The sequence below is a fragment of the Polypterus senegalus genome, chromosome 3 (assembly GCF_016835505.1).
Source record: "Polypterus senegalus isolate Bchr_013 chromosome 3, ASM1683550v1, whole genome shotgun sequence".
NCBI lineage: Eukaryota > Metazoa > Chordata > Cladistia > Polypteriformes > Polypteridae > Polypterus > Polypterus senegalus.
The window spans coordinates 300,219,158-300,236,311 of NC_053156.1; the positions used below are offsets into that span (position 1 = coordinate 300,219,158).

At 39.9% G+C, this 17,154-nt stretch overlaps 1 long non-coding RNA gene across 1 annotated transcript in view; it reads right to left on the reverse strand.

The window, feature by feature from the left end:
- LOC120526355 overlaps nt 1-10,065 on the reverse strand; it is a 16,031-nt gene extending 5,966 nt beyond the window's left edge. The window contains exons 1-3 of the long non-coding RNA XR_005633126.1: nt 9,950-10,065; nt 1,064-1,094; nt 363-396 (exon numbers count right to left, since the gene is read on the reverse strand). This is a non-coding gene — a long non-coding RNA (uncharacterized LOC120526355). The remainder of the gene's footprint in view (nt 1-362; nt 397-1,063; nt 1,095-9,949) is intronic.
- Between the last annotated feature and the right edge of the window lie 7,089 nt (nt 10,066-17,154).

A 17,154-nucleotide genomic window follows, 5' to 3' on the forward strand; every position in this document is an offset into this window, starting at 1 on the left:
TTGTCTTTTAACCAAACACTGAATGGTGAAGGTGATACTGTCATGCAAAGGCAACATAAAAATATTACAAAATAAATCTTTTGACGTTTGCATGAACAGTGCCTCTGTGAGTGACGTGCACTAAATCTGAACCAGTAATTCAGTGGACATGTGACTTATCTCTTCTACTGCGATTCTGTTAACAGTTGGGCATTCACGTGTTCCTGTTACACATAATAACCTTTTTTTTTTTGTTGAAAATAAAACTCTAACTTTTTCGCCCATTGTTGTCACACTACGGAGGCTATCCAAAGTCAATTGGAATACAGACAAAGCAAACACAATTACAGACTCATATGGTACTCTCACATTTAGTGTCTTACCTTTATTGGCCATTACAGATTGGCCCAAACACTGCTGTAAGAGAAGTCAAGCATTAAAATGATATACTCTGAAAAAAAATGTCCAACATTCTGCTAAGGAATAAAATAAACACAAATAAATCGAAGAAATATCTCAGGTAATGTAATGCTAGTTACATTACTTTGCATATTCAAAAATGCAAAATTCAGGGAGGAGTTAGGTGGACTGTAGGCACTTGTATGTTTGTTAAAATCTGTATTGGTTGGGATTTATAAAGAGGAAGTGCATGGAACTTTGCTTACTCACAGTTTCATGTACTAAAATGTTTTTGTGCATACACACATTTCTAGTGTTGTCCACATGCCTTCTTTAAGTGTAAATTCTACTGAAGGCATTTTACATGGGGCCACCAGACATTATAGAGTACTGAAATGAAGTGACCATGTAGAAAAGTGTTGTCATTTCTATATGGTGTGACTGAAATGTATGCAAATACTCTATCCTGATAGTCTCCAATGTGCACTTTAATCACGTCTGATTTGTTTAATTTACAACTTTAAACTGTGGATCAGAGGAGGAAATCAAAGAAAAATGTGTCTTTGTCCCAAACATTATGCAGAGTATGCATAAACAAGCAGAACAAACCATACTGAATAATGAGGTAAAGTTCAAATTTGAATTAGGTTCATACTTTGTATTTCATAATGTATGAAAATCTTACATATTGTGCAGATTCTCTTATTCGGAGCTCCCTGAAAGAGAAAAACATGTGACTGATCAGAATGGTAAAGCATTGGACTTCAGTTTTCTATATCAATGATAACTTCACACGACAATCGCAGAACATTGAAAATTAAATAAATTAAAAATAAAGAATCCCTGATCGGTGCTCAGATAACTGAGGGACGTTCACATCTGTAAAAGAGCAGCTACTCCATGGTATGTGTCAGTGCATTTTAAAAGCCTGTGGTGATCAATTAGCTGCCATTATTGCTAACATTTTGTAGACCTCTCTGACAGAATGGATATTCCTACCTGCTCCATAAAGACAATTTCCCCTTTCCAAACAAAGAAATTCCTTGAGAAGCTGACATATTGAAAATTAAATGATGTGTAGACCTCTTAAATATCATCAGCAACAAGTCAATACATTTCCTTTCTAGAGTGGATTCAGAAAGAATTCAGACCCCTTTACTTTTTTCACATTTTGCTGTTTTGAAGCCTTGTGCTAAAAGAATCTAAATTAATTTTTAATTCATCAAGCAACACCCAATACACCCAGAATGATTAATAATAAAAAACATTTTTGCCAGTCTCTCGAGAGTCCAGATCAGAGCCTCCATTGACTCAGTGAAGATCACAGTATCGTCAGTAATGTCAAGATCAGTGAATCTTTTTTCACTAACAGATGCCTCACAGCCGCTGGACCCCACGACCTTGCCCACCACCCAGTCTATGTAAGCATTGAAGAGAGTAGGAGCAGAACACACCGCTGATGAACCCCAGGATCAACTGGGAAAAACATAGAAGTTCTGCCTCCATTTTTGCACAGCACTCATAGTACAAGTATATAGGCCGGCCATGATATCCAGAAACCTTGAGGGGATCCCGTGAATCCTCAGGATGTCCCACTATTATTAATATTATTACTATTACATAATAAAAACATATTTTTTATTTGAATCTGTAACACCCAGTGTAAAGTTTTGCTACCTGTAAAAGATATCGCTGAACGGATATAAGCAGACATACAAACGTTGGTGATTCATGTCTTCTTGGTATTTTGTTGTCACTTGAATTTTTTGTTATTCAGTTTTATTTTTGAGTAAAATCACACTTATTTTGTTATACCTTTGCGAAAGTGTTTATTTTATATTCCAGTAGCCACTTGAATGAGATCGAATCAGTCTCTGCCTCTCTCTCGCTTGCGCACACACATTCATGCATGAAAATGTCACTATTTGAAAACACTATGCCATTTGAAGATGAGTTGTCACTTGAACATGTTTTGTTTTTTCGATCTTGCCCGTACTCCAAGTTATGGTGTATGGTATGGAGAATGCAGACATACTTCTTCTTTTTGTGTGCCTACACAGGATGGCACTGCCTGATCTAAACACTAGTGTGAAGAATTGCTCGCGTACTAAAATGACTGCAGGTGGTGGTTCCTGTCCCATTTTATTTATGGTGCCAAATAGAACTGTGTTGCGGTGCAGCATTCAATTAGCCAGTGAAAGTGATGTGAAGAAGTTGTCTGTTGTTACCGTTCTGCATTTGTCCAGAAATGACTCCATAAACTTTTTATGATCACAGTCTCGGAAAGTCTTTCTGCCGTGGGATCACTGGAATTTTTTTCTAAATAAGGAGAGGCATTGCCCGTGTACTTTGTCTCCAAATCTGATACAATCCAAAATTTACACCAAATTTGTCAGGCTTGGTTGAGATATATTGCAAGAAAGGACAACGGACCTTAGGTTTTAAACAGTTACTCATAAACAGTAATATGTAGCCCTGGGTTGTAACTCAACACAAAGTGCTCAACAAAATGTTTCAAATTGTAGATGTAGTTTTTTACACGTTGTACCCGGGTGTCTTTGTTGTCAAGGCCAAATGCCACGTGATAGTCTGACAGCGGTCACGGGGCCTTGTATCTTTGATTGTATGTACAACAAATACAGTAGCTCTGAGCAGACATCAACCACAGGACCAACTGTGGTCAACGCTGCTCTTGTGAAAGGAATGGAGGTAAACGGCATCAATTCAGAGAGGGAGAGGGAAGTCCGTTGTACCACATGAACGTCACTGACAGAATAAAACTGAATAAAAAAAAAATGCTAACTTTTAAAAGTAGCCAAAATTTACACCTTGTGTTACAGACTCAATCAAATGTATGTTTTTATTATATTTTAGTAGTAATAATAGCAGCTCACTACTCAAAATGAGTAACACCCAGACTCAAACCTGCAACCTTTTGGTTATAATGCAGCAATTCTTACCTCTGCAACATCTTAGGAGACATGTCAGCTTTCTGCCGATGGACATTTTAGCTTGGGCGTTTTCAACTCATTGACAGCAAAATGGAAAATGAATGTTTTCTTTTTCTTTGGTTATATGTATACTAATAAAAGGCAAAGCCCTCACTGACTCACTCACTCACTCATCACTAATTCTCCAACTTCACGTGTAGGTGGAAGGCTGAAATTTGGCAGGCTCATTCCTTACAGCTTACTTATAAAAGTTAAGCAGGTTTCATTTCTAAATTTTACACGTAACGGTCATAACTGAATCCTACTTACGTACATATATACGGCTATAGCCTGCAGCTCGGTCGCCGTGTGAGGCAGATTTGTGTCACCAATCACCACGCCTCCCACATCGTTGGCTGCCTGCCTATATTGCGGCCCCCTTACCCCACGTAATTGAGTGCCTGCCCATATAAGGCCGTCCGTCACCAGCAATCCAATAGACATGCTACCACTACGAGGCGTTTGTCATGCCTAAGACGAATACGATTTTCGCGAGATACAAGTTTAGTGAGAAGACGCAAGGTATAAACGAGACTTTTGATCACTTTGTAATGGAGTTAAAATTGCTGGTGAAGGACTGTGCTTATGCAAACGAAGATGAGATGGTCAGGGATAGAATAGTGTTTGGCAGAAACTCAGCGAAAGTGTGAGAGAAACTTTTAAGTGCCGGGTCTGAGCTAACATTAAATAAAGCCGTGGACATAGCAAGATTGCACAAGATATTCGCGAGATACAAGTTTAATGAGAAGACACAGGGTATAAACGAGACTTTTGATCACTTTGTAACAGAGTTAAAATTGCTGGTGAAGGACTGTGCTTTTAAGTGCCGTGTCTGAGCTAACATTAAATAAAGCCGTGGACATCGCAAGATCGCACGAGATAGCACAATCACAGCTGAGAACCTTCGATGCATGTACTCAGAGCGGCTCACGTGAACTGACTGTGAATGCAGTATGCACACAAACAGCAAGAGCTTCAAAGAGTGCTGAGCAAAAAACGCATTGCACAGTTGAGAAGGCAGCAAAAGAATATAAACCGTGTGACGCATACAAGCATATTCATAAGTGCAGCTACTGCGGAAACAAAGCACACGGTGGAAAAAGTCAATGTCCAGCTAAAGGAAGACAGTGTAAAAAATGTGGTAAATTGAACCACTTCGCTAAAGTTTGCGGGACTGGGAAAGGTAAACCCGTGCATGCAGTGTGTGATGTCTCAGATAAAGAGGAAGACGAGCTGCTTATTGATGCAGTAAGAAAGGAACAACCCTCTGAATCTGAACAAGCCTTTGCAGACATATCAATACGAAAAAAAGGTGTAAAGCTTAAGTTTAAATTAAGTTCTTAGACACGCTGCCGCTAAATATTCAGGCAAATCCACAACTTAATACCGGGAATGCCTGTTAAACATCTTAGATTCATGAGTACTGATTTGGGTAGTGAACACTTCGATGAATGAAACCTGTTATCTTTACACCGGTTGACACACACGGAATATAACTTGAACACTACACATCCTCCAAATACGAACCTGATTGAAAGAGATAATGATAATCAAATCCTTGATGACAGCAACACTCATAACAGTCACAAAACAATTACATTGACAATCATGTTTCGTTATTTTTAAAATGTTTCCTTTTCTTTTTCATAACTTCTTTAACTCTTTCAGGGCTGATGTCGACTTTTGTCAAAAAGAAGAAAGGTTATCAACTGTAAACTGTGACAAAACCAACTGTTGTTTTAGTTGGACTCTCGTTATCTGAAGGAACGTTAGATTCATTGGTCTGACCGAGAGTTCCTGCACTTTCATGAGTAGCAAGGCGCAAACAATGGCAAAATGGTACTGACATCTGGTGAGAGATCAAAGCGAATCGTAAAGCTCTGCAGACGACATTTTGCCTATTATCTCTGAACTGGACTATGACTTGTCGGACTCTGATTTTGATACAAGTGATCGAAAACAAATGTGAGGTTCCAGCTTCAGCTTATTGGTCCCCAGCTAATCGTGGTTCTGACAATGTTAACCAGGTAGAACTGCCACTTAACAATGATAAAAGGTAGAAAGCACATTGCAATACACTGCGACCGTGACCGCTGCTGCCTCAACCATGCAAAGACAGCCTGGCATCAAACCTGCTGCACACTCTTTGCAAACTGGCAGCCACACCATGTAGCAACAGACGTTTTATGTTGATTTCTGTGTAAAAACGTTGCTTTTCAGAAACAGATTTTTGGAGAAAATATTCAGCCCTCAAAGAGTTAACACACTTCTCCGCTGTGAAGAGTGGGCATTTTGCTAGTTCTTGAATAAAAGCACACTTGTTTTGTTATATCCATCCATTATCCAACCCGCTATATCCTAACTACAAGGTCATGGGGGTCTGCTGGAGCCAATCCCAGGCAACACAGGGCGCAAGGCAGGGAACAAATCCTGGGCAGGGCGCCAGCCCACCACAGTGTGTTGTTATACGTTTTGTGAAAGTGTTCATTTGATATTTGGGCTAAAATCTTCACACAATATACACGTCTCGTCATTATTACTATAACTTGGAAAAAATTTCTGTTTTACTTATGTGTTCAACATTTCTTGCCTTGAATTTCCAGTCATCCAACATTTACACAGATCATTACAGAAACAAAACACACTTGAAAGATACATATTCGAAATAATGATATATTATATATCCTATAAAACTCAAGGCACCTCAGTCCCAGATAAACAGACTTGAGCCTGGAGAACTTCACTGGGTGGGATGGGATAGCATGTTGCTTGCTGCTTGTGTTGATTGACACTTTTACAAAACAAAGATGCTGATGAAGAGGTGCGAAGGAATTTACAACCCGGCATTACAACTTTTTTCATAGGCTTTAGGGATTTTATTTTTAAAACAATTAAAGGAACACTTTGAAAACACATCAGATCTCAATGGGGAAATAAAAATCCTGATGGCAATCTCTTCTGCTATGGACTGATATAGTGATGTGTTAGGAATGAAAAGATGCCACATCATTTGATGGAATTGAAAATTATGAACCTACAGAGGGCTGATCTCAAAGTCACCTCAAAAATCAAAGTGAAAGATGATGCAACAGGAGAGTCCATTTTGCTGAAATTTCATTGCAACTCTAAATCATACTCAGTAGTTTGAATGGCCCCCACGTGCTTGTATGCATGCCTGACAACGTCCTAATGAGATGACAGATGGTGTCCTGGGGGATTTCCTCCCAGATCTGGACCAGGGCATCACTGAGCTCATGGACAGTCTGAGGCACCAGATGGACCGAAACATAATATCCATGAGGTGTTCTATTGGCGAGCATGGGGGTTAGTCAATAGTATCAATTCCTTCATCCTCCAGAAACTGCCTGCATACTCTCGCCATATGAGGCCGGGCATTGTCGTGTACCCGGAGGAACCAAGGACCACTGCATCAGCATCGGGTCTAACAATGGGTCCAAGCATTTCATCACAATATGTAATGGCAGTCAAGGTGCTGTTGACTAGCTTGTACAGGTCTGTGCCCCCTCCATGGATATGCTTCACCAGACCATCACTGACCCACCACCAGACCTGGTCATGCTGAACGATGTTACAGGCAGCACAACATTATCCACGAATTCTCCAAACCCTTTCACATCTGTCACATGTGCTCAAGTTGAACCTGCACTCATTTGTGAAAAGCACAGGGTACCATTGGTGCACCTGCCAATTCTGGTGTTCTGTGGCAAATGCCATCTAGCTTCACGGTGCCAGGCAGTGAGCACAAGGCTCACAAGAGGACGTCAGGCCCTGAGGGCAACCTCATGAAGTCTGTTTCTGATTGTTTGGTCAGAGACATTAACACCAGTGGCCTGCTGAAGGTCATTTTGTAGGGCTCTGGCAGTGCTCATCCTGTTCCTCTTTGCCCAAAGGAGCTGATACTGGTCCTATTGATTGGTTAAGGACTTTCTACAGCCCTGTCCAGCTCTCCTAGAGTAACTGCCTGTCTCCTGGAATTTCCTCTATGACCTTGAGACTGTGCTGTGACACAGAAAACCTTTTGGCAATGGCACGTATTGATGTGCCATCCTGGAGAAGTTGGACTACCTGTGCAACCTCTGTAGGGTCCAGGTATTACCTCATACCACCAGTAGTGACACTGACCATAGCCAAATGCAAAACACGTGAAGAAACAGTCAGAAAAGATGAGGAGGGAAAAATGTCAGTGACCTCAACCTGTTAAACCATTCCTGTTTTGGGGTTCATCTCATTGTTGCCCCTCTAGTGCATCTGTTGTTAATTTCATTAACACCACAGCAGCTGAAACTGATTAACAACCCCCTCTGCTACTTAACTAATCAGATCAATAGCCCAGAAGTTTCATTAACTTGATGCTATTGATTAGGGCTTGATTAAAAAGTTTTCCTTTAATTTTTTTTGAGCAGTATATATTCACTCATTCAAGCTAACACCCCTGAGATCTTATCATCTTTAGATGCAGTAAAAGCATTTGATATGGTTAAATGGGACTCTCTATTCACCACGTTGCACAAATTTGGGTTCGGCTCAAACATATGTGTGTGGATCAAACTACTTTATATCAGTCCAGAAGCCTCAGTTCATATTAACAATATTATTTCAGACTATGTGGTACCCAACATGGATGCCCCTTTATCACCTTTGATGTTCGCATCACCATTGAACCTGTGGCTGTATACTTTCAGAAAGAGATAAAGGGGATTCTCAGACAAGGACTTGAACAGAAAATATCACTATATAGAGATGATATGGTACTGTATATATCTGACCTAAAAAAATCAGTACCAGCAGTCTTAAAAGCAATAGTAGAATTTCAAAAGATATCTGCACTTAAAATCAATTTGAATAAAAGTCTGCTTTTTCCAGAGAATTCTTTAGCATGAATATTGGACTGGACACCTTCCCATTTATCTTAGCATATCAGTTTAAATATCTAGGGGTAAATAATGCAAGTAAATTTAAAGCTCTTTTTCAAGAAACTTTTGCTGTCTGCGTGGAAAAAATTAAAACAAGCCTTGAATAGATAGTCTATCTTCCATCTTACTTTAACAGGGAGAATCAACTTTGTTAAGATGGCAATCCTTCCCAAGCTGCTCTTCCTATTTCAAAGCATCCCCATGTACATTAAAAAATGATTTTTGAAGAAATTAGAATCGATCATAACTTCATTAATTTGGAATTCAAAACAACCACACATCCAAAGGGCGACTATACAACGATCTAAATCAGAAGGATGCATGCCACTGTCCAACTTTAAATTTTATTACTGGGCGGCAAATATATAAGCTATAAAGACTTGAACATCAAAACAAATTGATGAACATACACAAGCCTGGTCTGTAATAGATATTAAATCTTGCAGTACTTCTTTACTGCATATTCCTGCTCTGTGCCCCAGATAATACAAACTACCATCATTACACTAATCATCCAATTGACCTTCACTCTCTCAGAATATGGAATCAATGTAGGAAGCACTTTAAGACAGATAAGCTTTAATCTGTTGCACCTCTACATTACACCCACATTTTCCACCCTCTCAAACATATACACTATTTCCATCCATCCATTTTCCAACCCGCTGAATCCGAACACAGGGTCACGGGGTCTACTGGAGCCAATCCCAGGCAAAACAGGGCACAAGGCAGGAAACAAACCCGGGCAGGGCGCCAACCCACTGCAGGCACAAAATACATTTGAGCTCCATATGTGCAATGCATTCAATCATTCAACTTAAAATCTTTTATCAAGCACATTTATTTCATTTAAACTTGTCCAAAATGTTCCCTGGGCAAGATTCAGCCTGTGAACAATACAATCTTGCTCCAGCCTCTCTGGACCACATGTTTTGGGTGTGCACCAAATTAACAAACTTTTGGGCAAAAATCTTTGGATGCCTATCAGACAGCATTGGTGTCACAATCCTTCCTAACCCATTAAGAGGTTTGTGTGGTGGGCTCATAGATTGGCTTACAGTGGAGAGGAAAACCAAACGGTAATTGCCTTTACTACATTATTAGCACATAGTCTTATCTTGCTCAACTGGAAGAATCCCAGCCAACCACTCTTAAGTCAATTAAGTCAAATTGGAAAAATTCTCACTTAAAGGATCTGGTCAAAACTTTTTGAAAATATGCCAGGATCTAATCAACAACATTTTAGAATAGGCTTCTATATCGGGGAAAGTGATACCCTCCCTTTCTTGTTCCTTTTAAAGCGTAGCTTCAGTTGCTAGCTCTTCTCTTTTCTCTTTGGTGGGCTGAATTTTGCTTTGATTTGTTAAGTTTGATGGAATGTCATCTGTTTCTGATTAAAATCAATTAAAAAATCTGCAGATGTTAAATGTACACAAGCACTGCTCTCCTGCTAACTCCATAGTTGTTTATACAGCATGTAAAGTAAAAATTGAAAATCAGCAAGAATTTAAAAGCATTTCATTCAGTTACTTGCTATGTCTGAGAAGACTCCAATATTCATTTCAAGTTTAGAGTGAATTAGCTAAACTGACTAGAAATATGGAAGGAGTTGTCTAGTAGATTATTTAATAGTAGAATAATACTCACCGCAGCCACAAATGCAACAAGTATAGCGATGGTGGCGAGGAGGCAAACTGCTTTCACAGCAAACATGGTGATGATCGTCTCAGAGGATGAGGTCTCAGGATCTCTAAACGCTTGGGTGTGTTATGCACTTTTATATATTTAGACAATGCAAATGCATCAATGATGAAATAAAGAAGTGATCTCACTAATTTGCATTGGTGTGTAAGATGGGCACATAATACAGCATTTGTTACTTTATCAGTAATTCACAAAATCTGACTGTTTGGACTATTTAGTCAGTCAGTCAGTCATTTCCCAACCCGCTATATTCTAACAGAGGGTCACAGGGGTCCACTGGAGCCAATCCCAGCCAGCACAGGGCACAAGGCAGGAACAAATCCCAGGCAGGGTGCCAGCCCACTGGAGGGCACACACAAACAAATACTAGGGACAATTTCGAAAGTCCAATGCACCTAGCCTGCATGTCTTTGGACTGTGGGAGGAAACCGAGCACCCTTTGGAAACCAGCGAGACACGGGAAGAACATGCAGACTCCACACAGGGAGGACCGGGGAAACAGACCCAGGTCTCCTTCCTGCGAGGTAGCATTGCTACCACTGTACCACCGTGCTGCCCTTGGACTATTTAATGTAGCTCTGTTATCTTTATTACAGGAGTTTGCACTGCACTTTAAAGTGCAGAGGCGGCATTTACTTCTAAAATGATTAAGGCAAAGAACCTAAGAAATAGTAAAATACAATAAGTCCATCCATCCATTATCCAAAACCCTATATCCTAACTACAGGGTCACAGGGGTCTGCTGGAGCCAATCCCAGCCAACACAGGGCACAAGGCAGGAAACAAACCCCGGGCAGTGCGCCAGCCACCGCAATACACTAAGTCAATAAATATAAATAAATCAGTTAGTAAGGGCTGCAAATCTTTCAAAAGTGCAGGTCTCAGACATACTGAAAAAAAACAAAGATAGTGAAAGCAGTGAGCCTGACTGGAGTGGAAGCCAAATATCCTGACCTGAGCAGTGGCAAAAGTGGAATAAACATCTGGCAGCACTCCTTGGGGTGCATCATGTCCTGCATATGTGACCAGTAGGGGGTGTTGTAGCACCCCAAATGCCCAGACACAACCACAGTGACACAAGTCCCAGATTCAAATGAAAGGTATATTTAAAAATTGACCTTAACAAAAAGCTTCTTGGTAATAATAACCACACTACAAGCAGAACTCTGTCCTTTCCTTTTACTCCACTCATCCCAGGTGAGCTTTGTCCTCTTCCAGCCAACTCCAACTCAACAGGACAATGTCCAGCAGGTACTTTTATCTTAGACCTGGGAGTACTTTCAGGTCTATCACATTACATCGAGGAAGCCCTTCCGGGTCAGGTGGAACCTCATCGTGACCTTCCTCCAGCATCTCCCTCTCGTGTCACCCGATTGACTATAAAAAGCCTGCCTACCAAAACTACAACTCCCATGCAGCTCAATGGGTGTTCGAACAGGAAGGACATTTGAGTAGTGGTTCTCAAACCCGGTCCTGAGCAGCCAATGTGGCTGCAGGTTTTTATTACAGGTAAATTCACAATTCGTGATAATAATTGTATCCTAATAATGATAATTATAAACAAACAGGGCTGACAGCCAGGTAAACAACACTGAATGATGAAAGGCTGCAATAACTTCAGCGTCATACTCACTAATTACTAGATAATAAATTAAACAATCAGAATCCCTAGAAAAGCAGAATGAAAATCAGGCTGAAAATTGTTAAAAAGTTAAAGAAAAAAAACTATCCCTTTATAAGTGCTTAGTACATTTTAATAAAAAATTACCAGTCTTAGTTGTGTTATTTCTCCATTGACTCGAAAACACAGAAACGGGGAATTAACTGCTCATTTAATTGGGCTAGGAGTCCAATTATAAACAGAAGTTGGTTGGAACAAAAACCTGCAGCCACAGGGGGTCCCCAGGATTGAGTTTGGAAGCCACTGCACTAGAGTGTACTGTATGGAATTTTTATAATAATCGATGTATGATAATCTTTGGAAATATTTACCAGGTACATATACAGAATATAAGAAGCTACAACAGAATGAATTATTAAAACATAAGAAAAAGGACTGAATGTAACTGGAGAGTTAATGAAATTGAACTTAAAGCGTAAGCATGTAAGGTCTCTGACATATCTTGGAGACGCCACAAATGTAATTATCGAAGGTTACAAAGTGATAAATGAGTAACAACCACCTCTTTAGAAAGCGAGAGTAAACTGATGGGGAAGCCCATATATCCCTCCTATGAATTAACATTTGTTGATGGGAGAAGGTGATAAAGTTTTGCATGTTCAGAGTCAGATGACATGACGTGTTAGATAAAGTGATTTAATTATAAAAAAGTAAATTTGTATAAAGAAAGGAAATTGCCTAATTGTTTGCTCACTTAATGGACTGAGATGTTTCTGGATAACTCAGTGCAAATAAAGAAATGTTTTCCATTCTTATCTTGACTACATAACTGCCTTCTTTGAAAGTCCCAGTTTAATGATAAAGCACATGGACCTGAGATGCAGTCTCCCCCTGTCCATTCATTACAACCGCCTACTGAATGGGAGAGGTACCACTAACCAACCCAGTCAGGATGCTCATCCACCCACATCCTTCCATTAAAAAGGTCTCTCGGCCAGGTAAGGAACCATTCATCCCGGCCGGGATTCCAGCCAATTCATGTTGTCTGTTAACATGGATTTGTATTCACTAGACGTTGTCATGAAGTCCCATGGTTTTATTATCAGTGGTGTTCTGATGATACACACCTGTACCTGTTCTTCCCTGCACATGATCACACGGTATTGGCTAGAATCTTTTCATGTCTCACTGATATTGCAACCTGGATGAAGAAACACCATCTGCAGTTCAACCTGGCATAGACAGACCTTCTTGTTATCTCAGCTCGCCCATCTATTCAGCACCCCATCTCCGTTCAGCTTGGCTCATCCTTGCTAACACATGCTGAGTCAGTACGCAACCCTGATGTGGTGACTGATGGCCAACTGTCTTTCAGGTAGCATGTTACTATTTAGCACCAAACTCTGTTTAGTTTTGTTCACTACTCCTAACAGCCACCAAGTCTGTGTAAAAATTTGTGATTGTGATCATTAATCAGCTGTCCTTCAGGTACCATGTTGCTATGGTCTCTCTGGTCTTGCAGATTCACTCTGTTCAAAATCTGCAATATCAGAGCATATCTAACAAAGTATTCAGCACAAGTCCTGGTCCAGGCTTTGGCTTTTTCATATCTGGACTACTGCAACTCTCTTCTGGCAGGACTACCGGCATGTGTCACCAAGCAGCTGCAGATGATTCAAAATGCAGGAGCTTATCTGGTGGCGGGCACACCTCACTACTTATTTTAATTTACTAAATTGCTTCGTTTGCTATTTTTATGAGTTTATTAAAAGGAGTAGGCCAGTTGATATCCCAGATTTCCATTTTGTTTCCCTCAGTCTCTTCCTTGGTCACAATGCTTAAAGTGCTGTACATAGAGAGTGGAGAGTCACTTCAACCACCATCACTGTGCAGCATCCACCTGGACTATACAATGGCAGCCATTTGTGCTCCAGCATGCTGACCACATACTAGTCATTAGGTTTTGAAGTGGTGAGAGACAGTCAGCCATGTAGAGACAGCGTGTGATTAGGGGGCCTAAATGGACAAGGTCACGGTTGGCAGTTTAGACAAGATATTTGGGTATACCCTACTCTTTTGAAGAATGACCAGGGGTCTTTTATGACAATAAGAACAAGAACAGCAATATTTTTCAGCACAGTGTCCCTGTCACTGCCTTGGGGCGTTTTTATCACACACAGACCGCAGGATAAGCGCCCCTTGCTGGTCTCACCAGCACCTCATTCGACAGCAACTCAAGCTTTCTTTAGTTCCCTTACAAGAATTAAATATATATAAAAGTATACTGATACCAATAACAAAGTATCTCTCTATATAAAATTCATATAAAAAGTATGTCTGTATGTCTGTCCAACTTTCACAAGACAACTGCTTAATGGATTTGGAGCTGGCTTTTTTCTATAATTTGCCAGAACATTCCAATTGATTTTATGACTTCTCTCATTGCGCTCATAATTTGTATCATAATTTGGTTGTGGCACCGATTTATTCACGAGACTCCGAGACAGGCTGCAGGCCAAAGGGAGGAGGAGGCGGGACCTCAGGAGTAGGGAGCGGGCGGGGTCATTCTCACTCACACGCCAGCCTCCATTCGAATTGCTCTACCTCTCACCACATGTTGGAGTGCACCTTGCCTCTGCTTAGCTAGTGATACCTGTTTGTTCAGCAGACATTATCATCTAGAAATTGTTAAGAGTAACATTTCACGTTTTTGAGAGAGTAATCACAGCCACGTGTGTTTTAAAAGGTAACCTGCTCATTGGCAGAGATATCACAGCCACGTGCTCTTCTCCGCACACGGGGGACGCTCTACCATCAGAGCTGAACACAATCAGACACAGTGGCAATGTTTGACATTGGAGTGTACCTGCCATCCTCTGTGCTAGAGATAACTTGCCGACTTTTTTGGTAAAAAGATCACAGCTACATTCTCGTCCGATAGCAAAACTAAAAATATTGAATATCATGAGGCCCTCAGATACCAAAGCTATCAATATAAATTATTACCTTTTTAATTTTTTTTTATTGATTTTTAAAGTTTGTCCTGTTTCACTACTATGCAGGTGAAGCCGCGAGGGCCAGCTAGTTTTAAAATATGTTACAGTATACTTCATAGATAGTTACACTATTTTGAAATACACATAAATGTAATGTAAAATATGTAAATTACAGACATTTTTGCATATTGCAATATATTTTCCAAAATATAAAAGTTTATATTTTAAAATAGTAGGAGTATAGTATTGTTGGCATTTCTACATGCTGTGACTGAAATGTTTGCAAATCCATTTAAATGAAAGTCTGCAACGTGCCCTTCAATCACATGTGAATTGTCTGATTTGTAATTTTAAACTGTGAATCTGAGGGGAAAATCAAATAAAAATGTTGTGTTTGCCCCAGACATTATGGAGAGCACTGTACTTGCTGTTATTGCTTTTAATTAAAATAAATCTGTCTTACAAGTAATAGCTTACAACTGAATGCTTTTATCTAATTGTTACTCGTGTTGTTGACAGGCCGGATTGTCCGTTCCTCTTCTAGCTGAGGTCCATTGAGGGCACTTGAGGATGGTGAGGTGAAAGACCCTTCATATTCAAATCATATTATGTGATATCATCCATCAATTTATTATCCAGCCCTCTATATCCTAACTACAGGGTCACGGGAGTCTGCTGGAGCCAATCCCAACCAACACAGGGTGCAAGGCAGGAAATAAACCCTGGGCAGGGCGCCAGCCCACCACAGTATGTCATCATATCATCTACTGTTAAATTCTGCTCTGTACTTGTAATATTTTTATTTTACGGTTATAATGTATTGAGGATTACTTGTGTTTTGTTCTGTGTATTGTATTGTATTGACCACCTTCTTTTTGACACCCACTGTCTACCTGGACAGGGGTCTTTCTTTGTAGTGCCTTTCCCAAGGTTTCTTCCATTTTTTTTCCCTACAAGGGTAGTTTTCCTGGGTGTATTATCTTAATGCACTAAAATTGCTGTAGACTATATATATATATATATATATATATTTTTTTTTAAAGACTATATTGGTAACAGATATCTCTATCTTTTAACCGTAAAGCGCGCTGCATTGGGGCTTGTTTTGCTTTGGACGTGCTCTATCTCTGGGTATGTCAGAGGACTGCGTGAAGTGGGTTTTAGCCTCACTTGGGGAGGCAAAGAGGGAGGGTGGGGGGTTAAGGGGGGGAGAGAAAGAGAGCAGGCCTGATCTATACCTAATCTATCCTCACAATCTTTATAATTATTACTACCAACATAATAATAAGCTATATGGCAACAACTCTAGGGGAAATAGGAAATTAAGACCTAAACTATCTCACTTCCAGTTAAGACTATAAAATGACATCAAAAACTCAGAATCAGTGTCTCCATGATGGGACAGTTAACTTCGTAAGCTGGAAATGTTAAAGACCTGAATCATGAATTAAAGAGAAAGAAAGTACTCTCACCTAACAGGTCTAAATGCTAAAATAGTATTTTTACAGGAAACCCACTTACAAAGCAAGGATCAGTTCCGGCTGCAAAAAGACTGGACTGGCCAAATGTTCCATTCTAGTTTTACAAAGAAAACTAGAGGGTGGAATTCTCATACATAGAACTGTACCATTTGTAGCATCAGATGTAGTATTGGATCCTGAAGGGAGATATGTAATGGTCATGGGAGACTTATCTAACTGTAAAATGATTTTGATAAATGTTTATGCACCTAATGTTGATGATAAGGAATTTATACAAAATTTATTTGCATCCATTCCCAATCTGAACTCTCATAAAGTTATAATGGCTGGGGACTTTAATTGTGTTTTAAATCCACTTTTAGATAGGACTTCCTCCACAGGGGGAACAGTATCTAACACTGCAAAGATAATTACAAAGTTTATAACTGATCACAACTTATCAGATCCCTGGAGGTTTTTAAACCCAAATTCAAGAACATATTCTTTCTACTCACCAGTACATCATTGCTACTCAAGGATTGATTACTTCTTTATAGATAATAACTTCTTGCCTAAGATTAAATCTTGCAAATACGATGCTATTGTTATTTCTGACCATGCACCTATGATCTTGGAGTTAAAATTACTAAGCCCCACACACTCACCACACAGATGGCGCCTCAATCCGCTTCTATTAGCTGACGAGAATTGTACGGAATTTATATCCAAACAAATCAAATTCTTTCTAGAGACAAATACATCCCCCGAGATCTCTGCAGGAATTCTCTGGGAAACTCTTAAGGCCTTCTTAAGAGGACAGATTATCTCATATCTTTCCCACAGAAATAAATCCGAAGCCAAGAAAGTAGCAGAGATAAAAAGCGAAATTACTAAAATAGATGAAGAACACGCCAGACTACCAAGCGAGACTCTACATAGGAGGAGGCAGGCTCTGCATTCAGAATTAAACCTCTTGACAACTAAAGAAACTGAACAACTAATTTACAAATCCAGACATCATTACTATGAACATGGAGAGAAAGCTAATAAGCTTTTAGCTCAACAAATTCC